Source organism: Eumetopias jubatus, unplaced genomic scaffold (assembly GCF_037043125.1).
Source record: "Eumetopias jubatus isolate StellerSeaLion01/CBP00866 unplaced genomic scaffold, mEumJub1_p1.0 scaffold_12, whole genome shotgun sequence".
Classification (NCBI taxonomy): domain Eukaryota; kingdom Metazoa; phylum Chordata; class Mammalia; order Carnivora; family Otariidae; genus Eumetopias; species Eumetopias jubatus.
Genome location: NW_028274818.1, coordinates 113073367 through 113100883, shown reverse-complemented (window position 1 = coordinate 113100883; position 27517 = coordinate 113073367). Strand labels below are relative to the sequence as shown.

At 45.3% G+C, this 27517-nt stretch overlaps 1 pseudogene; it reads left to right on the top strand.

The window, feature by feature from the left end:
• Positions 1-23605, top strand: part of LOC148162925 (acrosin-like) — a 39305-nt pseudogene extending 15700 nt beyond the window's left edge.
• Positions 23606-27517: the final 3912 nt, after the last annotated feature.

Genomic DNA, 27517 nt, shown 5'->3' with positions numbered 1-27517 from the left:
GCCAGCCTCTCTGGGGGCCTGTTCTCTGCGATGACTCTGACATCCAGAGCTTGGGTTTCTTGAGGAAGCTCTCAAAAGTTGTTCCTTGGAGTACAAGTTTTAACCAGCTTCGGCAGGTAAATGTGTGCGTGACATCCACCCCACAGCATTTGGACTTACCCAGTTCAAGAGTTTTAAGAGTTTTGTCATGTTCTGGAAATAAGGTGGGAGATCTTCCCTCCTTGTTTGGGTTCTGGAATGAAATCACGGGGCATTGGCATAGGAATTTGTTGGAAAGGTGGAAAAATTGAGCAGTCAAGTGACGGGGTCAGGAAATACGGAAATAAAAGATTATTCATTTTTGCTTCTTACTCCTTCTCGTCTGTCATTCTGCAAATTAACATAGATGCATGCGCCTTCACTCACTTAGTTCTTCAAGAAAGGAGGAGAAATGACATCTCAGCACAGAGGGAGCCCTGCTCACTGGCTCCTTGATTCCCAGACATGGGCTGAGCTCTGCTCTCTGGAAGGCCCTGTGTGTGAGCAGTGAGGACATTAGGAAAAGCAGCACACGTTCCACCCTTAGGGGACAGTCTAGCAGCTGCACTCATGGCAGGAAAGTGGGGAGAGGTGTCCTGAGACCTGCAGAAGAAGTGGAAGAAAGGTGAGGTGGTGCGTCTCCCGGGGCAAGCACTGCAGTGGAAGTGCCCCTGGCCTGGGTGGCTCAGGGTGTCGGGTCACCGTGCTCCCTTCTGTGCAGCTGATCACCGTGAACCCGGGGGGTGACAGTGGCCCTACTTGGAGACAGGGTACCTTAGAGGTGGGAGCAAAGTCTGAAATGGATAATTGCTCTGACATGTTCCTTCTGGATCATGGACAAACCAGGGAGAAATCTCCTCCTGGGGCAGGAAAAGAAGATATCCTGCACTCTCATCCCAAGGCCTTGAACACAGTGCACAGACTAGGTGTTTTATATCCGTCATCTCCAAGTATTTCTGAAGAAATACAGTGATATTCCTTTGAAGTGGAGCCCAGAAGACTCTAGACTGGCACTCTTGTCCTGACCATGCAAAGCCAGAACCCACTGCTTAAAAAGTCATTTTAGTTTGATTATCTGGAGTGTAATTTGGACAGCTATAAGTAAGCAAGGTCTAGGTTTTGGTGGGGGGAGAAATGAGTGAAAGGAGTGGTTTGGTGGAAGAGCAGCTGGGAGGGAGGGAAGGAGCTGGTCTTTGACTCACATTCCAGGAGCTTTGTATTGTGTCCAGCTGGGACAATTCCCTCACACCTGAATGCCACACATATTCCCATATATCTCATATATATCCTCTGATTTAGAAAATGGATTGAGTTTTACTTATGAAGCACCCTCTTTGGCTGATTAGCTATTCCATGTCCTATTGAGCTGCACATTCTCTAACATGACCTCGGTAACAAAAAATAAATAAATAAATAAAATAATACCCCAGAGGAGAGAGTGGAAGGCCCTGGGATCAAAACAACACTTGAAATCACTGCCATTCATCAAAGTTCCAATATGTGCCAGGCACTGTGCAAGGTGCTTTCCATATATCACATGCATTCCTGCAGTCCTGCAAGACGGGGCTTATCAAACCCACTCACTTAACTCACTCACTTCAGAAAGAACCTGAGGCTCCTGGGACTTAGTCATTTTCCCAGGATCACATGGCTAGTGAGTGACAGGGCAGCGACTAGAACCCGAGTCTGAATTCATGTAGAGTCCACGCTGTTCCCACCCACTGCAGCCTGTGGCCAACCTTCCGAGTCCTACATCATTCCTGAGGACAGCATGGTGTCTTCCAGGTGACAAAAAGAAGGATGCTGTGGCTAAGGTACTAAAAAACCTGTTGCTAAGGAAGGAAGGTGAGAATGAGAATCAAACAGGTTTTGGGTACTGTCTGTGGGCTTTATTAACCTAGAGTTCTTCTGCCTGAGCCTCAGAGTTCTTTGAGAACTGACTGCCCAGGCGCTGGCATTTTTAGCAGACCTAGCACTTTCCCGAATTACAGCAGCCTTTCCCTGGTATTCCCCCGTGTGCTCTTCTGTCTCACTCTTGAACCTGGCCTGCTAAGGAGCTCATCACTGGTCCCCATGGAACAGCTAGGAATCACCTTCTCTCCCCCAACATAGAACCTTACTCTCTGTAGTAATCCTCTGGTCACTAAATGAAGAAGTGAATCCTCCCTGCTGGGATCACAGAATCGTTTGAAAATTAGATGTCATCCTGTACTTGAAAGTATCTGTCACACAGGAGGTGCTTGAAAATTTCAAAGAATTCCAAGGCAAACTGACCTCAAAAACTCCTCCCCTGGGATGCCTGGGTGGCTCAGTCAGTTAAGCATCTGCCTTTGGCTCAGGTCATGATCCCAGGGTCCTGGGCTCGAGTCCCACATCAGGCTCCCTGCTCAATGGGGAGCCTGCTTCCCTCTGCCCGCTGCTCCCCCTGCTTGTGCAATCTCTTTCTCCCTCTCTCTCACTGACAAATAAATAAGATCTAAAAAAAAAACTCCTCCCAGCAATAAAGTCAGTCATAACAAATTATAAAGTTGCATTTTGTTAAGCCCCTACTGTGTAACAATACATGGGAGAAACTTTAATGTTCATCCATAGTGTGTCTTGCTTTCCTTCCAGAATACAGGGGACACAACCTTGCCAGTCCCCTTGTAGTTAGGGAGGGTTGTGTGATGACCCTTTGCCATGGAGATGTGAGCAGAAGCATTGTTTCTCACGTCCAGGCGTTTGCGAGCCAGTATGTCCACTCCATGCTGTCTCCCTTGATTCACCAGCAAACATGGTGACCCCATGTTGAGATAGGGGAGCCACAAGATGAAAGCAACCTGGACCCAGGGTCTAGGAAAAGCAGAGGGCCCCTGCCAAACTGTATCAGAATTTGTGTGCACAAAGATGCACTTCTGTTGTGTTAGCCCTTCAAATGTCACAGTTTGTTGCATCAGTTAGCAGTTACTTTCATGCAGCTGCTTGTTTTGTTAGGCTTCTCTAGCAATTTTACTTAAGAAGGTACTAGTGCATATCTTCCTATTGCAAAAAAACTTCTAGAAATACAGATGAGTCACAATATCCCCTTTTCAAAGTTCCTCCACAATTCAGCCTCCTCCTCAGAAGTCACCATGACTAACAATCTAGTGTGTATTTTTATTTTTTTAATTTAAAATATTTTCTTTTCTTTGAGAGAGAGAAAGAGTGTGTGATGGAGGGAGGGGCAAATAGAGAGAGAGAGAGAGAGAGACCCTCAAGCCGGCCCCATGCAGAGCCCGATTCGGAGCTCGGTCTCAGGACTGAGTTCATGACTTGAACCGAAATCAAGAGTCGGACGCTTAACCAGCTGAGCCACCCAGGCGCCCCTAGTGTGTGTTATTCTAAAGGTGACTATGGCTTTTTCATAGATATGCTCTACAAATATATTGTTTTTATTCAACCTAACCCGTAATACTGTGCATATTGATCTGCCACTACCTTTTGTCACTTAATAAAATGGATGCAGGATCTTCCAATAACAGCACATATACACCTACCTCACTTTTGAAAGTATTCCCTGGAATGTTAAAGTTTGTATATACCATAATTAATCACATACACAATTTTTTCCTGGTGGAAACAAGTTGTTTTCCCTTTATCGTATGACTAATAAAATGAAAACAACATCTTTGACCTGAATCCTTGGGTAGATATGAATGTTTTCTAATAAGATACACATACTAACACAGACATTGGGTTAGAGTGGAGAGGATGTGAATTGTTTAACATTTCATAAATGCGTCTGAAATTTTATTCCACAAGTGCTATACCAGTTTGCATTCCCATAATTAATTTCAATAGCTCCAAAATTGCAATACTTAGGTATAAATCTAATAAGATATGCACAGGATCTGTATGCTGAAAACACAGAATGCTGATAAAAGTAATCAAGACTTAAATAGTAAGTTCAGAGATATACTGTGTTCATGGACTGGTAGACTCACATAGTGAAGATGTCAATTCTCACTAAATTGATCTATACATTCAAAACAATCCAATCAAAATTCTACCAGGATGTTTTTGGATATAAACTAGCTGATTCAACAAGTTTATGGAAAGGCAAAGGAAATAGTATAGCTAAAACAACTATGAAAAAGTAGAATAAAGTCAGAAGAATCACACTACTTGATTTTAAGATAAAGCTATGATAATCCAGGTGGTGTGGTATTGGGGGGCGGAGCAAGATGGCGGAGGAGTAGGAGATCTAGATTTTGTCTGGTCTCAGGAATTCAGCTGAACAACGATCAAACCATTCTGAACACCTACGAACTCAACAGGAGATCGAAGAGGAGAGTAGCAACAACTCTCTGAACAAAGAAGCAACTACTTACTGGAAGGTAGGACCTGCGGAGAAGTGAATCCAAGGTGATATTCAGGAGGATAGACGGCGAGGGAGGGGCCTCCACTGGCCGCTTCTGGCAAGTGATAGAGCTGCGGAGCACAAAATCGGAACTTTTAGAAGTTGGCTCGGCGGAGGGACGTCGCTGCAGGGGCTAAGCAGGGGGTGGAACCCTCGCGGGACAGTGTGGTCTCAGGACCCTTGGGGTCAGAGAAAGACCGGGGGTGCCTGAGTGCGCCAGAGCTCCCAGGTATCGGAGCGGAGAAGCTGGCTGCAGAGACGGAGCTGAGGCGCGGGCTCTCAGCTCGGGGTTGCCATAAACTGTGATCCGCGGCCCAGTCAGGCCACTGCTCCTCCAGCAGGGACCCAAGAAGCGGCAGAGCTGGGGAGACTCCCCTTCCTTCCCGGGCAGGAGCGGCGCGGGAGCGCACCGCAGGGATCTGCTGGGTTTGGAAACTCCACACGGGGTCGGGTGCCAGAGATAGCAACGCTCGGTCACAGGCTGGATGAGCACGGAGTGCGGCCGGAGACCAGGGAGTTGGGAGTGACTGCTTTTCTCTGAGGGCACACTGAGGAGCGGGGCCCCGAGTTCTCAGCTCCTCCGGGTGGAGATTGGGAGGCCACCATTTTTGCCCTGGTCCTCCAAGGCTGTACGGAGAGCTTGCAGGGAACAAAAGCTCCTGAGAGCGAACCTGAGCAGCTTCCTTAGCCCGGACCGAAAAGGGTGGGGCAACTTAGCCTCCGGCAAAGACATTTGGAAACCACAGTAACAGGCCCCTCCCCCAGAAGACCAGCACAAACAGCCAGCAAGCCAAGACCAAGTTTACCGATCAAGGAGCACGGGAGAACTCCAGCGCTAGGGGAATACTGCACGTAGAATTCATAGCTATTTTTTACCATGATTCATTATTTCATCAAAGTTAAATTTTGTTAACTGTTTTTTTTTTATTTTTCTTTTTCCCTTTTTCAACCAACATCTTATCAATCCCTTTTTAAAAAAAAAACATTTTTTATTTTTCATTTTTAGAGTCATATTTTGTCCTTTCATAGTAGTTACACTTATTTTTGGCATATATATGTAAGTTGTTCTCTCTTTAAAATTTTGAGATACAGTTTCTTCTAACAGATCAAAATATACCCTAAAACACTAGTGTATGGCTTTGTTCTAGTCTCCTGCCTGATCACGTTCTCTCCCTTTTTCTTTTTTTTTTCTTAAATCTTCTTTCTTTTTTCAAACAACTTCTTATCTATTCAAGTCCTTTTATAAAATCTTTTATAATTTTGATCTTTACAGTCATCTTCCATCCCTTCATTGTGTCAACCATTATTTTGTACATATGTCTTTCTTCCTTTAAAATTTTAGGAGGCACTTTTTTTTAACAGACCAAAATACTCCCAAAATCTAGTGTGTGGCACTGATCTATGCACTAGCCTGATCATATTTGATCATATTCTGCTTTTTTCGTATTGTTCTGTTTTTTGTTTTTATCTTTTTTTTTCTCTTTCTTTTTTCTTTCTTTCCCTTTCTTTTCCCCTGGTTTCAGCTATTTTCTGATTTGTATACAGTATATTTGCTGGGGACGTTGTAAACCTGTTAGCATTTTGTTCTCTCATTCATCTAGTCTCCTCTGGACAAAATGACAAGACGAAAAAAATCACCTCAGCAAAATGAACAAGAGGTAGTACCGTCAGCCAGGGACCTACTCAATACGGACATTAGTACGATGTCAGACCTAGAATTCAGAATCATGACTTTAAAGATACTACCTGGGCTTGAAAAAAGCGTGGAAGTTATGAGAGAAACCCTTTCGGGAGAAATAAAAGAACTAAAATCTAACCAAGTCGAAATCAAAAAGGCTATTGATGAGGTGCAATCAAAAATGGGGGCACTAAATGCTATGATAAATGAGGCAGAAGAGAGAATCAGTGATATAGAAGACCAAATGATGGACAATAAAGAGGCTGAGAAAAAGAGAGAGAAACAACTACAGGATCACGAGGGCAGAATTTGAGAGATAAGTGATATGATAAGACGAAACAACATTAGAATAATTGGGATCCCAGAAGAAGAAGAGAGAGAGAGGGGGGCAGAAGGTATATTGGAGCAAATAATAGCAGAGAACTTCCCTAATGTGAGGAAGGAAACAGGCATCAAAATCCAGGAGGCACAGAGAACCCCTCTCAAAATCAGTAATAATAGGTCAACACCCCGACATCTAATAGTAAAACTTATGAGTCTCAGGACAAAGAGAAAACCCTGAAAGCATCTCGGGAGAAGAGATATGTAACCTACAATGGTAGAAACATTACATTGGCAACAGACCTATCCACAGAGACCTGGCAGGCAGGAAAGGACTGGCAAGATATCTTCAGAGCACTAAACGAGAAAAATATGCAGCCAAGAATACTATATCCAGCTAGGCTGTCATCGAAAATAGAAGGAGAGATTAAAAGCTTCCAGAACAAACAAAAACTAAAGGAATTTAGAAACTAAAACAAAGACTGTAATAAGAGATGAGGAAGGACACTATATCCTACTTAAAGAGTCTATCCAACAAAAAGATCTAACAATTGTAAATATCTATGCCCCGAACATGGGAGCAGCCAATTATATAAGGCAATTAATAACAAAAGCAAAGAAACACATTGACAACAATACAATAATAGTGGGGGACTTTAACACCCCCCTGACTGAAATGGACAGCTCATCTAAGCAAAAGATCAACAAGGAAATAAAGACTTTAAATGACACACTGGACCAAATGGACTTCACAGACATATTCAGAACATTCCATCCCAAAGCAACGGAATACACATTCTTCTCTAGTGCCCATGGAATGTTCTCCAGAATTGATCACATCCTAGGTCACAAATCAGGTCTCAACCGGTACCAAAAGACTGGGATCATTCCCTGCATATTTTCAGACCACAATGCTTTGAAACTAGAATTCAATCACAAGAGGAAAGTCGGAAAGAACTCAAATACATGGAGGATAAAGAGCATCCTACTAAAGAATGAATGGGTCAACCAGGAAATTAAAGAAGAATTAAAAAAATTCATGGAAACCAATGAAAATGAAAACACAACTGTTCAAAATCTTTGGGATACAGCACAGGCAGTCCTGAGAGGAAAGTATATAGCAATACAAGCCTTTCTCTAAATCCCGGAAACAAAAATATCCCTCAAAAGGGGAGCAGATGAACAAACTGTGGCATTTCCAAACTAGGGAGCCCAAAGCAGTGATAAAAAGTCATAAAGTTAGGATAACACCAAACGTGAATGGATTCCAGGCGTATTATCCCAAATGAAACCAAACAACATCACCGGTCACAGCTGTAGGAATTCCCTCATGTAACCAAATGCCAATATATCCAAAATGTAAAACACAGGAGTGAATGCCATGGGCAGGGATGGGTAGCATGAAGGAGATCTTTGGGCTGACAGAGTAGTTCCATATCTGGATTATGCTGTTGAATATATAAATGTCCATGACAAAGTGACAGACCTAGACATGTCCATCATACCACACTGTCAGTTTCCTGGTGCGAATAGTGTGCTGCAGTGATGTAGGATGTTACCTTGGGGCTAGAGATCCCCTCCCCAACCCTGCCGTCTCCTGCATCCTGCTCACACAGCCACCCCCCCCAACGTTGCCGGCATTTTACAGGTGAAGAAATGGTGGATCAAGGAGTCAATTGCTCTGCTACAAACCCCCAAAGTGGGGTCCTAGCACCTCCAAGATCCTGCTGTGTCCAGAAACATGTGTCTGGTAAGTGGGGTCTGAGCAGGTAGCCACTAGAGGTTAGCAGCTCTGGGATCACACTGTGATCCACTTCCCCATCAAATCCAAGTGACCCGGACTGCAGCAGCCTCCCCACTGGCTCCTGAAAGCAGCAGCCCTCCTATAAGTTCAGACACCATCCATCTTAGAGATACTAACCTCTCTCATCCCAAGTCCCCCTCATTTTGACCTTCCCTAAAAGACAGCTTTTTCATGGCTCTAATCAGCTTACGCCCTGGTGCTATGAGCAGAGTGCCTTGAGCTCCACCTTGATTTCCAGAAACCAGGATGTCTAAAAGTGTTGATGGGGATAGGAAGGATGTGTTCAGGGTCAGCTGTGCATAATTCACTTACACTTTCTCAGAGCTGTGGAGGCCACTGCTCACCAACTGGAGAATGTGATGACTTAAAAGGCACAGTAGTGAGAATAATCCAGGCTATACATCACAGTCACACGGGCTGTTTCCTGTACTTATTCTGAAATAATGTTTTTATTTTTATTATTTTTTAAAGATTTTATTTATTTATTTGAGAGAGACTGAGAGATAGAGAGCACGAGAGGGAAGAGGGTCAGAGGGAGAAGTAGACTCCCTGCTGAGCAGGGAGCCCGATGTGGGACTCGATCCCGGGACTCCAGGATCATGACCTGAGCCGAAGGCAGTCGCTTAACCAACTGAGCCACCCAGGCGCCCTGAAATAATGTTTTTAAGTTATTTAGGCCTCTGAAAAATATTAAAACTCTCACTCCTGGAGATGACCAAACTTTTCCAAGCTCCGCATTTATGGCATCTTGGATGGGAGTGTGCAGGGACATCACCACTTGGATGCCGTTGCCTGGGAGGCAAAAGCTTCCAGCAAGTCCTTGATGTACCCAAACAATGTCTCTACCTCATAGACCTGAGCCTGCTTCTCACCCCACGACTTGATTTGTTTTTCTATGGTCTCCACCACTCCTTCCAGGATGGAGCACCTCTCCTTCATCTGGAGGACCTTTGCCAATGTGTCCTCTGTATTCAGGGCCTGGGGTCTCTTCTAGAATTCCCTCCAGTCCCCATCTCGTCTCCTGATATGAGTTCTGTTTCAACCCCCCACCTCATCTCCTGCTATGAGTTCTATTTCAAACTCTCCAAACTTTTGGTTTGACTCCACTTTTTGGCTTGGTATCCTTTCCTCTTGAGGGATATTCCCAAAAAGATGAGGGCTACCCAGGTGACAAGCCACAATGACCTTAAGCTGAAGTCTATCCCAGGGAACTGGTGACTCACTTGTCCTGGGGTCGCCTTAGTTAAAGGGCTTCCAGTCAGTTTAGTGTTCTAGGGACTTCTTGGCGCAGTGCAGAGCTGAGATGGAGGAGTCATGACCACAGGGCTCCCAGCCAACCTCTGTCCTGGGGACCCAATTGTCCTGTGCTCTATGGGGTGGAGGGTTTTGGGTCAGAGGTCTCCTGCTCAGGCTGATGTCCGAGAGACTCGGCACAGTGTCAAGCTGAATCAGAAGGCTTGGCGACCCAGATCTCCCAGTTGGCCTGGTGTTCTTGCGACTCAGTTGCCAGCTGTCTCCTCAGTTGAAGGGCCCCACTTGGAGGGAATCCAGTCATCCTGTTGTTCAAGTGAGTCCTTTGCCCACTGCCAACCTGAGTTGGAGTGTCTGAAGGTTCCTGTTTGGCCCAGTGTTGTGAGGACTCAATTGCCCTCTGCTTTCTTGGGCTGAAGAGCTGCCAGAGAGAGGACTCCCACTCAGCCCAGTGTCCAGGGCACTCCTTTGCCCAGTGTACAACTAGCTTGGTGGTGTCATAGTCTCAGGGCATCTATTGGGCCTGGTGTTCTGGGGAATTCGTTGCCGTTTTCTCAACAGCAGTAGAAGATTCCTCTTCTTTGTCCTAAGTTCCAGGTAGCTCCTTTCTCTGGTGCTGAGTTGGGTAGGGGGGCTTTTGGACTTAAGGCTCCTGCTGGGTCCACTGTCCAGATAATATATTTGTCCACCTCCAGGTCTGGTTGGAGGGGTTTTGGTCAGAGGGCTCCGCAAAATCCTGTGTTTGAGAACCTGATTGCCTTATGCTTTTCTGGGTTGGAGAGCTTTTCTTCTGAGGGCTCCTTTGCAGTCTAGAGTCCAGGTGATTCATTTGCCCGTGCCAGACTGTGTTGGAGAGCTCCTAGCCTAAGTGCTCCTGGTGTTCTGGGGACCTGAATACCCTGTGCTTGGCAGGGATGGTGTCCTCATGATCTCAGGGTGCTTGTGTTCAGCCTGGTGTCCAAGCGATTCTTGTGGCCAGTGCTTGGATATGTTGGAGGGCTCCTCTTCAGAGGACTCTCCCTCAGCCTGGTGTCACTGGTCCTCATTTGGGCAGTGCAGAGCTCGGTTGGAGGTTTCATATTCTTGAGACTCCCAGGAGGCCTGATTTTCTGAGGATTCAATTGCACTGTTCTTTGTTGCATTGGTGGGCATGCACTTGGCCCAGGGTCTTGATGATTCCTTTGCCTTGTACAAAGCTGAGATGGAGGGCCCATGGTCCTAAGGCTCCTGGTCACCCTTCTGTGCAGATGACTTGATTGCCTTGTGCCAAGCTTGGTCGGAGGGGGTTTGGTCCTGGCAAGTCTGGTTTTCTGGGGACTTGACTGCCCTATGTCTCTCCCACAAGTAGACAACAAAAAGAAATAAAAGGTATCTAGGAGGCCCTCCATGGGAGAGTCTGAGCTAACATCATCTTGTGCCTGATTTTTTGACTGCCTGTCTCCACAGGCAGCGCTGGCTTTGCGTTATTTCCCTGTTTTCCCATGCATCATAATGCAGGGCATAAAGTAGGCGCTCAACAAATATTTGTCACATGGTGGTCACTCTTCCCTCTCATAAAGGACATTTTTATTCCCCTTCCCAGCCTAGCCTTCTGTGGGCCACACAGATGCAGTATCTGCCTTGTGGGATGCCTGTCAATGGCTTCCCACCTGACCCAAGCTAAGAGCACTGCCTGTGACTTTCAAGAATAAAAACAACATCCTCAGAATGCAGCAGCTGGACTACAGCTGAGTCTGGGAAACCTTGTTTGTCTCAGTGTGAAATAGTCCAAGCAGGTCCAAGAGAGCTCTAGAAAAAGACTTGATAAGACCCTGTGTGAAGTAATGAATGTGCTCTGTGTATGTGTTTTGGGGTGGGGACAATGGTGCGCAGAGCAGAAGAGAAGAAATGCCTGAATTCTAAATGAATGGGAAGGTCAGTCAGAAGAAGGGTGACCCGTCCCTGTACTGTCAAGTAGAGGAATCGTGGTTTGGTAGACAGCTTTGACCCAGGCCATGCACGGCTGCAGGCCATAAGGTGCGTTCGCCTGCAGAGTGAAGAGTCTCTTCGGCTCTGTCCCTTACTAGGATGAGACGCAGGGTAGGGAGGCACCGTGTGGTTGGGGATGCATGCTGTGCACCCAGAGTTCTAACCCTGGTTTCCCCACTGAGTGAGTGGGCAGACAAGCCCGTCAAGCTTACCATCTTTAGAATGGGGGTGATCAAAGCATTATAATGTGCTTAAACAGTGTCTGGTAGGGACACATGGGTGGCTCCATTGGTTAAGCGTCTGCCTTTGGCCCAGGTCATAATCCCAGGATTCTGGGATCGAGTCCCACATCGGGCTCCCTGCTCAGCAGGGAGTCTGCTTCTCCCTCTGCCTCTGCCACTCCCCCCACCCGCGCTCATGCATTTTTGCACTCTCTCTCTCAAGTAAATGAAGTCTTTAAAAAAAAAAACAGCATCTGGTATATAGTAAGTGCTCAATAAATGTTAGCTATTCTTCTGTGATTCTATGACAGAGAGAGAGGGATTTTCCTACAAGTAAGAGATAGAAAGGATCGAGTTTTAATTTTTTTGCAATCATTTAAGGAAAAATATCCAATGAAGTTATCTTCAGGGTACTTTGGCACTCAAAAGATATCACCAGGAAGAAAAATTACAATTATAATTCTGTACTATTTTAACAGTATAATTGTGTATTTTTTTTGAAAAAATGTTTTGTGGAAGTGCCAAGTCAATAAGCCATGAACTCAACTTGAGTTCAAGGGTACCCTAGCTTTCATTATGGGTTCCTCAGAAAAACTACAGAAAACGTCATTGGGGTTCAGTCCCCTAGGGCAACACGCTGGGTAATAGAGTGAGCATTTAGTTCTCAAACTGGTATTTGTGCGTCCAGAGACTGCGATCTCCTGAGACCCCGGCCCAGAGGGTCTTGGTGGCCAGCGATGTGGGCAGAATACAACCTCTCCCCAAAGCACAATGTTTAAGTAAGCACTGGTGGGGTGGGGCTACGGCAACGAACAAGGGAAACAGATACTAGCAGAGTTTCTCAAAAGCTCTGGAATTTTTTTTAAGAGTTATTCTTTTGAGAGAGAGAGAGAATGTAAGAGCTCAAGCAGAGGGAGGGACAGAGGGAGAGAATCTCCAGCAGACCCTCCCTGGGGCACGGAGCTCCACACGGGGCTTGGCTCTATCCCACAACCCCAAGAACGTGATCTAAGCCGAAACCAAGAGTTGGACGCTCAGCCAACTGAGGCACCCAGGAGCCCCTGGAACTAATTGTTTTAAAATAATATTTTGAGGTGAAATTCACATACAATAAACCGTTTCAGAGCAAACAATTCAGTGGCATTTAGTATAATTCCCAGTGTTGTGCAACCACCAGCTCTGCGTAGTTCCAGAACCTCTCTGTGCCCCACAGTAAAATCCCACACCCATGTAACAGCTTCTCCCAATTCCACCCTCTCCCAGCCCCTGGAACCACCAGTCTGCTGTCTTTATGGATTTGTGTGCTCTGAATATTCCACGTAAGTGGAACCACACGGTGTGTGACTGTTTTATTGTGCTGAAATACATACAACATACATTTTATTCGTTCAAACCATTCATCCTTACAGCCCCTTCCATCCTGTGACTCTGAAACTCTGTCGCTATTACACAGTGACTCCGACTCTCCCCCTAGCCCCTGACTGCCAACTTTACGTCCTGTCCTCATGGGTGTGACTACACCAAGGGCCTCATATAGTTAGAATCACACAGTATTTGTCTTTTTGGGATTGGTTTATTTAACTTACCGTAAAGTCCTCAAGATTTTATCCATGTTGTAGTATGTGTCAAAAATTTCTTCCTTTTTAAGGCCAAATATTATTCCATTGCATGGATATACCACTATTTGTGTATCCATTTTTCTGTTGATGGACATTTGTACTGTTTCCATCTTTTGGCTTTTGCAAATAGTGCTGCTATGAGCATGTGTTTACACGTTTTTGTGTGTGCAATATTTTCATTTCTTTGAGTATATACCTAAGAGTAGAATTTCAGGTTCATATGGTAATTCTATGTTTAACTGTTTAATCAGCCACCAAACTGTTTTCCACAGTAGCTGAACCATTTTACATTCCCACCGGTAATGTACGAGGGTTCCAATTTTTCCACACCCTTACCAACAGTTGTTATTTTCTTTTTTTAAATTATTGTAGTCATTCTAATGAGTATGAAGTGATATTTCATTGTAGTTTTGGTGTGCATTTCCCTAATGACTACTGATGCTGGGTATCTTTTTGCATATTTGTTGGAAAAAAAAGTCTATTCAAGTTCTTTGCCCATCTTTAAATTGGGCTGTTTATATTTTTGTTGTTGTGTCCTAAGAGTTCTTTATATATTCTGGATATTAGACTCCTCAGATATATGATTTGCAAATATTTTGTTCCTTTTGCTTTCTTGATAGTGTCCTTTGATGCACAAAATTTTTATTTTTAATGAACTTAAATTTATATATTTTTTGTTGTTCATGCTTTTGGTATCATATCTAAGAAATTGTTCCATCTGCAAGATCGTGAAGGTTTACCTTTATGTTTTCTTCTAAGAGTTTTATTTTAGTACTTATATTCATATCATTGATCCACTGTAGTTAATTTTTGTGTATGATATGAGATAGGGAGCCAACTTTCTTCTTTGTATGGGGATATCCACTTTTACCAGCACCATTTGTTGAAAAAAATCATTTTTTCCTTATTGAATAGTCTTGGAACCCAGGTTGAAAGCCAATTGGCTGTAGTTGTAGAGGTTTATTTCCAGATCTTCAATCCTTTTGTTGGTCTGTATGTCTGTCTTTATGCTAGAATCACACGGTTTTAATTACTGTAGTTTTGTAGTGGGTTTTGAAATCAGGAAGTGTGAGTCCTCCAACTTTGTTCTTCTTCTTTAAATTTTTTTATTCTTATGTTAGTCACCACACATCATTATTTTTAATTTAAATTTTTTGTTATGTTAATCACCATACATCATTAGTTGGATGTAGTGTTCCATGATTCATTGTTTGTGCATAACACCCACTGCTCCACGCAGAACGTGCCCTCTTTAATACCCATCAACAGGATATCCCCTCCCCTCTAGAACCCTCAGTTTGTTTTTGAGAGTCCATCATATCTCATGGTTCATCTCCCCCTCCGATTTACTCCCCTTTATTCTTCCCCTCCTGCTATCTTCTTCTTTTTTTTTTCCTTAACATATATTGCATTATTTGTTTCAGAGGTACAGATCTGTTGACTGCTTTGGGAATTATGGACACTTTCACAGTATTAATTATTCCAGTCCATGAGCATAGTATGTATTTCCATTTGCTTGTGTCATCTTTAGTTTGTTTGTTTGTTTGTTTTAATCAAGGTCTGATAGTTTTCAGAGTACAAGTCTTTCATTTCCTTGGTTAAATTGATCCCTAAAGTATTTTATTATTTTTGGTACATCCGTAAATGGGATTTTTTTTCTAAATTTCTCTTGCTGCCACTTTGTTATGGGTGTTCATATTCTTAAACTACTTCTTGCTTCAGTTTTGGAAGGTTGGGTGTTTTGAGTATTTTGTCTATTTCATATAAGTTGTCCCATTTATTAGTGTAAAGTTGGGTATGATATCCCCTAAAAGGCTTTCCAGGGGATCTATGGTGATGCCTCCCTTTTTATTCCTGATATTGATAATGTGCATTTTCTTTGCTTTATTCTTTTTTTTTTAAGATTTTATTTATTTATTTGACAGAGAGCGAGAGGGCACAAGCAGGGGGAGCAGGAGAGGGAGAGGGAGAAGCAGCCTCCCCACAGAGCAGGGAGCCTGATGCGGGGGATCCGTGGGATCATGACCTGAGCCAAAGGCAGACGCTTAACCGACTGAACCACCCAGGCACCCTTCTTTCTTTTATTCTCGTTCATGTCTTGTAAGGGTTTAATATTTAAAAATGACTTCAAAGAACCAACGTTTGGCTTTGTTAATATTTTCTTTTCTTCTGTTTTCAGTTTCATTGATTTCTGCTTTTCCGTTCTTCTACTCTGGTTTTAATTTATAACTTTTCACAACAGAAGCTTAAATCACTGATTATAAACCTTTCTGAGAAGTTTTCAAATACATGCTTTGAGAAGTATAAATTTTCCTCGTGACTGCTCTATTTGCATCCTGCCATTTCCTGCATATTGTCTTGTTTCATTCACTTCCGATATTGTCCAATTCCCTTTATTTAGAATTGTACTTAATCTCCAAATATTTGAGAACTTTCTATTAGTCTTTTGTCATTAATTTCAGATTTCATTTCTTTGGGGACAGATGGTATACTTGAAATTTATTGAGACGTGTTATACTCTTTTCTTAAAGTCCTGAATATACTTTAAAAGAGTGTGCATTCAGCGGTTGGATGATGTTTCCATAAATATCAGTCAGGTTGAGTGGATTAAATAGTGTTTATATTCTTACTCATCATTTTTGTCTTCTTGCTGTGTTAATTATGGAGAGAAATTTGTTGAAATCTACAACTGTGACTGTCTATTTCTCCTTTTAGTTTTGTTAAATTTTGCTTAATGAATTTTGAAATTGTGTTAGATATACATGTTTAGTATTAAGTCTTTTTGTCAAATTGACTCTCTTATTATTATGTATTGTCTGTCTTTATCCCTGGTAACACTCCCTGTCTTAGAGTTTATTTTCGGCACAATATGTCTTTTTTCCAGTCCCTTTGCTTTTGATGTTTGTGTCCTTATATTTCAGGGTCTCTTATAAACAAGACATAGCTGTGTCTTGGTGGTTTTTTCTTTAATCCAGGCTGACAGTCTGCCTTTAAATTAGAGGATTTAGTCTATTTACATTTAGTATAATTACTAATATGGTTGAGTCTAACTCCACCATCTTGATATTTTTTTTTTAGAGATTTTATTTATTTATTAGAGAGAGAGAATGAGAGATAGAAAGCACGAGAGGGAAGAGGATCAGAGGGAGAAGCAGACTCCCTGCTGAGCAGGAAGCCTGATATGGCACTCAATCCCGGGACTCCAGGATCATGACCTGAGCCAAAGGCAGTTGCTTAACCAACTGAGCCACACAGGTGCCCTTGATATTTATTTTCTGTTGATAGCATTTGATCTTTGTTCCTTTGCTTTTCTTTTCCTGCTTCCTTTTTTTTTTTTTTTTGCTACAAGGTAGATCTCTTTGTATTCATGGGTACGTTACAGTGGTGCCATCCACTGTGGTAGCCACTAGTCACATGTAGTTAAGTTGAAAATTCAGTCCCTCGTTATATCAGCCACACTCTGGATGCCCAGTAGCCACACATGCTTGTTACCACGTTGGAAAGGAGAGATTACGGCAGAAAGTTCCAGATTGAGGTCAGGATTTATTTTGAGTCAGAATTACCCAGGGTCCAATGTGAAAAGGGCATCGTTCTAGTCAGGAGACATGTGTTCATGTTTTGTGTTTACTACTGATGGGCTTTGTGTCCGTAGGCCTACGAGACGCTGCTCTTAGCCTCAGTTTTCTTTTCTAAAACACACGGATAGTAATTCCTGCTCTTCCACTTCACGGAGTGCTTGTGGAAAAGAACACTACAAAATGGTTAACAGTTTTCAGGAAAACATTAAAACTCAGTTGACTGTGTTTCTGTGTTTTGTTTGGTCTTTTAGGTTACTGACGGAGCTGGAGTCCCCTTCTTGGTGGCCCTTTAGCTCCAAGCTTTGGAAGATGCCAGCAGAAACAACGCCCAAGGGGGGCACCTCAACGGCTAGTCCCAAAGCTCTTGGAAAAGAAGGGGTAGTGGTCCGAATTCCTGCTGTTATCTCCCAGGGAACAGCATCTCATGTTAAAGCAGGAAGTCTTACCATCCTTGTGTCCAGGTTGGAAATCCATGACTCGAGTTCTTTACTCATGCACAGATTTGAAAGAGAAGATATAGACGACATTACGGTTCACACACCTTATGAATTTAGAATCCAGAAACAGCCTCACAGAAGTAGGGCCAACTGATTTTTAACAAAGGTGCAAAAGCAATTCAATGGAGGAATGACAGCCTTTTCAACAAATGGTGCCAATGGAATATCTTTAAGGAAGAAAATAACCCTTTACTCTACACCCTCACAACTTAAACAAAAGTTAGTTCAAAACTAATCACAGACTTAAGTATAAAATGTAAAAATGTAAAACTTTTAGAAGAAAACAGGAAAAAGAAGCTTTGGAGCCAGGGCTTGGCGAAGACCAGAGTCCATGATTTTGTTAACACCAAAAGCATGATCCGTAAAAGAAACAAGTGGCAAACTGGACTTCATGGAAAGTAAAACCTTCTGCTTTATGAGAAACCCTGTTATAACAGTGGGAAGACAACTCTAGATGGGAAGAACATGTCTGCAAATAGCACATCGAACAAAGACCAGTTCCTGGGAAAGTAAACAATTACCAATACTCTACAGTTAAAAAAAAAGCTCATTTAGAAAATGTGCAGACACGAAGAGACATTTAACCAAAGAGGAATGTACACGTGGCAAATAAGCCTAGGAGAAGGTGTTCCACGCCACCAAGCACCAGGGAAATAGAAACTGAGACCACAATGAGCTATGATTACACGCCTGTCACAACGGCTAGGATAAAAAATAGCAACAACACTAAACGTTGGCAGGGGTGTAGGAAAACCATGCCTTTCATACATTGCTGGTGGGAAAACAGACATTCTGGAAAAAAATCTGAGTTTCTTAACAAATGAAACATAAACTCACTGTATGACTAAGCCATGAAATGAAAACTCATGTCCATACAAAAATCTACACACCTGTTCGCAGCAGTTTCTTTGTAATAGCCAAGACCCAGAATCAACCGAACTGTCACTTAACAGGTGACTGGAACAGTCTAGAAAACCATACTGTGGCCGTCTACACCATGGACTACTACTCAGCAACAAAAAGGAACAAAGTATTGATAGCGCAACAACCTGGATGGGTCTTAAGGGTATTACTCTGTGGAGTTTTGTATAATTCCATTTATACAATGTTGCCAAGATGACATGATTATAGAGATGCCGAACAGATTGGTGGTTACAGGGGTCAGTGGTGGTGGGAAGTGAGGTGGGGTGGGTGTGACTAGAAGCAGGTAGCATGACCAAAGTTTTGTATCTTGATTCCAACGATGGTTACAGAAAACTGCACATGTGATAAAATGACAGAATTATACATGCACTAAGCCAATGCCAATGTCCTGATTTTGATGTTCTACAGTTACCTAAGATATTATCACTGGGGCAGCTCGTGAGGGGTGCACAAGCCCTCTGTACTCTATTTGCAACATCCTGTGAATCTCTATTATTTCAAAATGAAAAGTTAAGAAAAAAAAAGCAAACAAAAACCACACAGACAGGGAGAAGATATATGCAATGCGGACAACTGACAAGAATTAATATACAGAAAATATAAATGGCTCTGAGAAGAGAACACACAAACAACCTGTGTACTTAGAATATGAACAGATGAATGGATAACAAATATATAAAAAGATGCTCAATGGGGCGCCTGGGTGGCTCAGATGGTTGAGCCATCTGCCTTTGGCTCAGGTCATGGTCCTGGGGTCCTGGGATCAAGTCCCGCATTGGGTTCCCTGCTCCTTGGGAGCCTACTTCTGCCTCTCTCTCTCTCTCTCTTTCTCTCATGAATAAATAAAAATCTAAAAAAAAAAGATGCTCAATGTTTTAATGTAACAATTTAATCATTTTATTACAAATTAAAACAGAATGAAGTAGCACTCACAGCCCTATATAGACTGGCAAAATTCAGAAAGTCACATGACATCAAACGTTGGGGATTTTATGGAGCAACAGAAACTCTTATACCATCCTGGCAGGAGTGCACACGTAACATAACTATTTTGGTGAGCAATACGGGTATCTTAAAGTTTGAGCTAACCCTAAAACTAGGCAATTTCCCCGCAGGCCTAGGTGTGTACCCAACATGGTAAGCACAAAAATATTCACTGTGGCATTGTTTTTAATATCATAAAAATAACATCATAAATGTTCTTCAGAAGAATAGACAAGTCATTTTAGTATAAACTAGTTAAATTTACTGAGCGCTTACCACGTGCCAGACACTATGCTAGGTGCCATGACATAACACTGAACTAAATAGATGAAGATCCCTATCTTCACGGAGCTTACATTGTAGCAGATGAAGACAGACACTAAATAAGCCCTTAAAATATATGCAGCCAACGTGTGGTCATGGCATTTAGAACAAAGGCATCACTATGATTCAATGGGGTCGAGAACTGTTTCATCAATTAATGGTGTCCAAGAAACTGAATATGCTTGGGAAAAAAATGAACCGTGAGGCCGTTAACCAAATGGTGGAGTAGGAAGTTCTGGAGGTCAACCCCCAACTGATATAGCCAGTAAACCAGAAAAAATTGATCAGAATCAACTGTTTCCACACTCTGGAACCTGACTGGACACACAGCAAGCAGAAGAGCACTAAGTGAAAGCGGAGAGCTGGTCCCAGGTGGAAGAGTGACACAGGCAAGCAGCTGCCACCACCCATCCCTCGGGCCCGCTGTGCTGACCTCGTGACCTGGGCTCCAGAACCAGGCTAGGGCCAGGGGTGGCGGTAGAAAGACTGCCCTCAAAAAGTCTGGGTTGCATATTTTGCACATTTAGGTCTCAGCTCTCTCAGGCTTCAGGGTTGCCTTGCTGGCATCTGTCAGTGATTTCAAGAGCTAGGAACACCTTTGCTTTTCCTTCCATTTTTGGAGCCAGAAACTTAAGGAAATCTCTGTCAGTTCACTGTGGTCTGACCACATATAACAGAACAGAAACATCAGCGACCACACACAACAAGGGTTATACACTTTGCAAAAACAGTTCGGAAAAGTTACAGACAGATGACTGTAGCCCCAAACAAGCACAAACCAGCAATCCCTGAGGAGTGGGAGAACCTGATTTCTAAAGTTACCACATTAAGATACTCAGAATGCCTAATTCTCATTAAAAAAAAAAAAGCCAAAGCAAACAAAGAAATGAGAAGATATGGCCCATTCTCATGAAACAAAGAATTGGACAGAAACAATCCCAGAAGAAATACAGACATTGGAATTATCTTAAATGTGTTCAAAGAGCTAAAGGAATTTATGGACAAATAATTAAAGGAAATCAGGAAATGATATATGAACAAAATGAGATTAATAAAAAGACGGAAATTATGAAAAGGAACCCACAAAACTTCTGGAGCTGAAAAGCAAGTTAAAAAAAAAAAAAAACCTCACTAGAGGTTTCCAACAACATACTTAAGCAGGCGGAAGACAGGATCAACAAACTTGAGATAAGGCAATTGAAATTACCCAGTTGGAGAGGGGAAAAAAAAAGAGAATGAAAATGAACAGGGCCGGGGCACCTGGGTCGTTCAGTCATTAAGCATCTGCCTTCGGCTCAGGTCATGATCCCAGGGTCCTGGGATTGAGCCCCGCATCGGGCTCCCTCCTCCGTGGGAAGCCTGTTTCTCCCTCTCCCAATCCCCCTGCTTGTGTTCCCTCCTTGGCTGTGTCTCTGTCAACCAAATAAATAAAATCTTAAAAAAAAAAGAAAAACTTAAAAAAGAAAAAAAGAAAATGAACAGGGCCTAAGGAACGTGTGGGACAACATAAAGCATACCGATATATGCATCGTAAAGAGAAGAGAGAGATTTGAAAAAATAATGCCTAAAAACTTCCCAAACCTGCGGTATCTGGATGGCTCAGTCGATTGGGAATCCAACTCTTGATTTCAGCTCAGGTCATGATCTCAGTGTTATGAGATCCAGCCCCACATCAGACTCTGTGCTCAGCACGGAGTCTGCTGTGCCTCTCCCGGTGCACACACACACACACGTCTGCATAGGCTCTCTCAAATAAATCTTTAAAAACAAAAAAATAAAAAAAACCCCAAAACACTTCCCAAACTTGATGCAAGGCATGAGTACACACACCTAGCAAGCTTAATAAACTCCAAGCAGGATAAACCCAGAGGTCAACACTGAGACAGATTATAGGCAAACTGGTGAAACTTAAAGATAAAATCTTTGATAAGACAAACAGCCACTTTCTCATCAGACACCCCTAACGTCAGAAGGCAGTGGGATGACATTTAAAAAGCTGTCAACCAGGATTTCTACATCCAGGAAATGATCCTTCAAGAATGAAGTTAAGACTCCTCCTTCTTTATAACTTCAAAACAGATGGGAGGCACGTGGGGAGGGACTCATCTGCCCAACTCCAGCAGATCCTGTCCAGAACTGAGCTGAGGGGTTTAACGGGGGACAATGAGGGGGACTTAGAGCCGTACTGTGGGGAAATGAAATGTGTGTCCTGGATTTGAGTGTAGAGAGGAAAACCTTGGTCCAAATCCAGGACACACCATATCCCTACCATCATGTTTGGGCAAGTGGTGCTCCAGGCTCTTGATTGGAGGCAAGGTGAGTCACAGCGCTTAACACAGGGGGTCACTGTGGGGTGTAAATGAGGTGACACATACTGGCTGTAGCTGTGAATAATCATCTGGCATCAACACACATTCCTGTAGCCACATCTGTTCATCCTCCATGCACTGCCCCTCCTCTTCACCTGCATATGCCTCCAACACCCCACATCCTTCACATGTGTCTGAGGAGAGGCCAGGGGCATTGACTTTCATGGATTTTAGGTTGAAGTAGAGCATTTCAGGATGATGGGGGTTCCGTGGAGGGAGGAGGCAGGGCTTTCCCGAAACGTGTCTTCTGTGATCGATGACCACCGAGCCGCCTGGCTGTAGCCTACAGGATCGCACCTACACTGCAGGAGGCCCATGTGAACCTCATCGACCTCAAATTATGTAACTCCACCCAGTGGTACAACGGGTGCATTCGTTCAATGTGTGTGTGCAGGGTACCCTGAAGGCAAGATCGACACCTGCCAGGTAACTTCCCTTGGGCGCCCCTTTCCCTGCCAACACCTCTTTTGTGAATCCCTGAACTCCTCTCCCTCCAGGGCCTTGCTTCAGTGATCCTTTCCCTGGTCCCATCTTTTTTTTTTTCTTAAAGATTTTATTTATTTGAGAGAGAGAATGAGATAGAGAGCATGAGAGGGGAGAGGGTCAGAGTGAGCAGACTCCCCGCTGAGCAGGGAGCCCAATGTGGGACTCGATCCCGGGACTCCAGGATCATGACCTGAGGCGAAGGCAGTCGCTTAACCAACTGAGCCACCCAGGTGCCCACCCTGGTCCCATCTTGTAGCAGTGAGGATGGGAGGTGATACCTGGGGCCCCTACAAAGAACCAGTCACCACACAGAGAGCTTTATCCCACCGTGACACAGAGATCATATCACCCGAACACAACCCTTGAAGAGAATGCTTACCTCTCCTCACCAGAATACAAAACCTTTCAATCCACTTGTGCACACATGCCCATGCATGCATACAGCCTCATACATGGACACATGGGTCACTTATCTTCCCTCCTCACTGCAAGGAGACCCGTGACAATCCATCCCCTTCTCACATCCACCTGAAGCTGTTGATACCAACTCAAAGTTTACCACCACCACTTGTGTTCATGGCAGCAAGAAGACATGTGACTGAACAAACTGTCCTTCCAGAGCCTATGGCCCTCCTGAGCAGGGGAAAAGTGGCCCAGAGAGTGACTTCTGTGTCCTTCTGGGCAGGGGGACAGCGGCGGGCCTCTCATGTGCAGAGACAACGCGGCCAACACCTATGTAGTCGTGGGAGTCACAAGCTGGGGGGTAGGCTGTGCCCGAACTAAGCGCCCCGGAGTCTACATGGCCACCTGGCCCTATCTGAACTGGACTGCTTCCAAGATCGGTTCTAATGCCTTGCACATGGCTCAATCACCCACCCCTCCCCATCCAACTTCTCAAGCAATCCCGGCTAGACAACCCTCTGCCCGCCCTTCTGCTCGCCCTCCTTGGTACTTCCAATGCCCTCCTTGACCTCCTCCCAGCCCCCCTGCATCTCGACCTCGACCCAAACCCCTGGCCCCAACCCCACCCCTCCCGCACCTATCACTAAAGCTCCCCAAGTACTTTCTTTTGCCAAGGGACTACAGCAACTCACAGAGATCTTGAAGGGGAAGACCTTTTCTAATGCAAAGGGGTATTAGGAAATGGAGACCACAGATCTCCCAGAACTGACTGCCGCCTCCTGATCCAACCCCACTCCCAACAGACCCAGTGAGCCCTTTACTCCCAAGAAAACAAAGATGAAATAAATACATATAAATATAGGTATATAATTCTTTCTGGACTTCTTCCTACCTGCCCTCCCCAACTCAATCCAAACCCTCCCCCAGCAAATCTGTCCTCCCTCTGTCACCCTCCAACAAGGTGGAATTGCTTGTATGTCAGTGGCTATTGTGGTTTCCTAAATCTTGATTTTTGAAGTTGGAACAAGGCGATCTGGGGTGACAAGCCAGGTATGGTCTGGATCTCACACTCAGAGTCTCTGCTTATTAAATCAGTGCAGGTGGGCCCTGGAGCACTTCTGTGAGGTGAGCTGACTCAGAAGGAGGGGTATGGGTCTGAGTGCATTGGAAGAATGACCCCAGTCTGAAGTTTTGTAGCCTGGCCATCTGATGCTCAGTCCACATGGCCAACCCCAGGCAGGAGTCTGCCCTCAACCAGAATTGCTTATGTCCATCTGTGATGTCCTGAGAAAGAGATCTCGATGACCTCAGGTCAACTGCCCACTCTGGTCAGGGCCCAGATCTAGCATAAATGCTGGATTAGCCACTTGAGAATTAAAGATGGCAGGCTCCAGAAAGAAACCCCCGGGCTCCTGGCTGGGCAGTTGCTGCAACAAGCAACAGTCTCATACCTGTTCACCTGTTCACTGTGTGCACGTTTCAAGTGCAAGATGGTCCTGTGTTCTGGTTGCAAAGACAGATGGCAGAGGGTACAGGAGCATGAGGGAGGAACTTTGGGTGAGGAAGACCAAGGACGCTGTCTTTTCCTGCTGGGGCTGCAACAGGGGCTGATGAAGCAGGCATGAGTATTTTCAGGATTCGTCAGTCTGTCTGGGTTCAAACAACCCCCTGCTTTACCCTCATCAGCTATGTGGCCACAGGACCCAGAGTTCCCTGACGGTACCGCTGCTCAGGTAGGGCTGAGCCTTGTTGACCCAGGTACCCTCATCTCATGACCCGTGTATGGCAAGCGGTAGGTGGTTGGTGAGCACAGCGAGGGGCTGCCCCTTCCATCTCCCCCTGGAGCAGAGGGACCTGCTCCAAAGCCAAACCCAGACCTAAACTCCAGGCTCGAAGACCGTCAACAGCTGGCGCTCCGCCATCCACCTCGCAAGGCCTCTCTCATTCGACCAACATCTTTTGGGCACCCGACACATCTGGGAACCAACCTTCCCCGTCAGGCTGCACTGCCCTCGCCCCCACACCGCGGAATGAACCCAGCGATCCGTGCTTCTCCCGCCCGGGGCCCAAGGACGGTGCATCCCAAGGCTGGGCCTGCCACCTGAGGGAAACGAGGTACGACCCCGGACTCCCCCGGTGGGCCCGCCGGCGGCCAGCCATGTCCCCGTCGGCGCCCGTCCCCCGCCCCGCCCCGCCCCGGTCCCCGGTCCCGCTCCGCCCCGGTCCCGCCCCGGAGCCCTCCGCCCAGCCGGGTTCTCTGGGCGCCGCACTCCGCTTCCGGCTCCGTTCGCGTCCTCGCAGCTGCTAGGCAACCGCACAAGGACCCGCAGGAGGGCTGCCCGGCCCGAGGCCTGAAGGACCCCTCCGCGGTACGGGCTGGCTAGCGCGGTGCCGGGAGGGCGGGCGGGAGGTGCCCGGGATGGCCGGGCCTGGGTAGGGCTGCTTGGCCGCTGGGTCGGCGGGCGGCGGGCGGGCCTCCTGCGGTGCTGAGGGGCGGGGACACGGGTAAATGCAGCTGGGCCGTGTTTCCCTCTTTGGTGTAGGCATTTGTAGTTTGTGGCCTTTTCGTGTCTTCTTTAGTAAAATACTTAGAAATCCCAGGGCGCCTGGGTGGCTCAGTCTGTTAAGCCTCGGACTTCAGCTCAGGTCAGGATCTCCGGGTCCAGGGCCGGAGCCCCGCCGGGCTCCCAGGTCAGTGGAGAGCCTGCTTCTCCCTCTCCCCCGCCCCTCCCCCTGCTCACTCTCTATTCCAAATACATAAAAATCTTTAAAAAATATTTAGACATCCTGCACTTGAAAGTTTCCTCAGTTATCAGTGGCTGTATGAAGCAAAGACTAAAAGTACACATGAAAATTGTAAAAACAAATTTGCATTTGGTTTGGTTGAATAACTTGCTCCTGATTATGTCCTCATCAAGGACGCGCAAGTCCTGTGCTGCATTATTTGGTTGTCACTTTCGGTTTTGTTAAATAGCCGAGGCCCTTGTAACTCTTACCACGTGCTGTCGGGCTGGGTCACTGTGTCTATGTCTGAAAATCTCTATATGAAGCACTAAAGTAGGATAAGAAATTACAGCAGCACCATTTTGATGAGTCCAAATGTACATATTCCCCCTAAAGGCCCAGCTGGAGGAAGCTGCACATCCTTGCCATTATGGGGCTCCACAGACTCGCTGGGGTACCCTTCAATGAAACAGCTGGGAGCACTGATTGCTGTGCAACTCAGCATCCCCAGTGTGCAATCAGTCCAAACGTGGAAATCTACCACCACACAACGATTTTCAGGGGTGTGCCCCTTCCTTTCAGAAGGTCAATTTGTTGTGGAGGTCGGAACTCCACTGGCTTGTAGGGTCCTGGACACACAAAACTGGTTGATCACTGCATACTGCACACACACGTCCGACACAGGGATGTACCCAGGGATCTGTACAGCGAGAAGTTCAGAAGAAGCCTGGTTTCAGGAGCGGGCTGTTGGGGGTACGTGGAATCTATCCATTTCCAAGCCTGTACTAACTCAAATGTACCTATTTCCTTTGAAGGCTGAGCTGGAGGAGAGTGGGCTTCCTTGGCCGGTGCAGCGGATTAAATGTTAGATAACATGTTATCTCCGTATAGTAGACACCTGTGAGGACTGACGAAGCTGGGGATCGAACAGGCAGACGGTCCTGGGGCTGATAGTCACATTAAAACTGCTGCCAAAGAAATAGTTGTGGGGCTTTGATCCCAACAGCCAGGTGACCAGCAGATGGGTTGGGACCAGGTTGTCCTCCACAGGCCTGAGAGACCCCAGCTGACATTGGCAGGCTGGGGAGGTACCTACTGCTTATGCACAAAATATGGAGGTCCAGATAGGCAGGAACCTGGAACAGGGCAAGAATCTTGAAAGGCTGGGTCTTGGGAGGGGGCTCTTGGGCCCACAAGAACTTACCCTATCCAACAAAAATGTGCTTTGAGACTGAAGGAGAGTGGACTGCCTTTCCAGGACCGAGACAACTTGGGCTGCAGGAGTAATCCTCATGGGTACACCTGGGAGCTTTAATTACAGGTAAGCCCTAGAACCTAAGGCAACCATTCTGAATGGGACTGAGCTGTGCAGATTTAAAACTGAGACTCAGAAATATTTTAGGGGGATGAACTTTCCATGGAACGGAGACTATGCACATGGTTGGGAACAAGGAAACTCCAGGCCAGGGAAAAAGAAGAAAGGGGTTAAAGTTCAGGGTTTTGGTTACAGTTTTGGATAGCATCAGGGATAGGATTTATGGTTTGGGGGTAGGATTTAATGTTAGGGTACGGGTTAGGGTATGGTTTAGGGTACGGGTTAGGGTTAGGCTACAGGCTAGTGTACGGGTTAGGATTAGGGTATGGGTTAGGGTTAAGGTACGGGTTAGGGTACGGGTTGGGGTACGGGTTAGGGGTTAGGGTTTAGGTGACGGGTACGGGTTAGCGTTAGGGTATGGGTTAGCGTTAGGGTACGAGTTAGGGTTAGGGTATGGGTTAGGGTTACAGTATGGGTTAGGGTTAGGGTACGGGTTAGTCTCTGGACCGAGACTTGTGGGAATAAAGCAGTCAGGAGCCCACCTAGGGTTGGGGTTAGGGCCTAGGGGCATGGCAGGTAGAGCTCTCCTGCTCTCAATGCTTTCAGAAGTGTCAAATGGTGCATTTTGCTTTATGGTGTCAGTCTGTGTCCTCCTG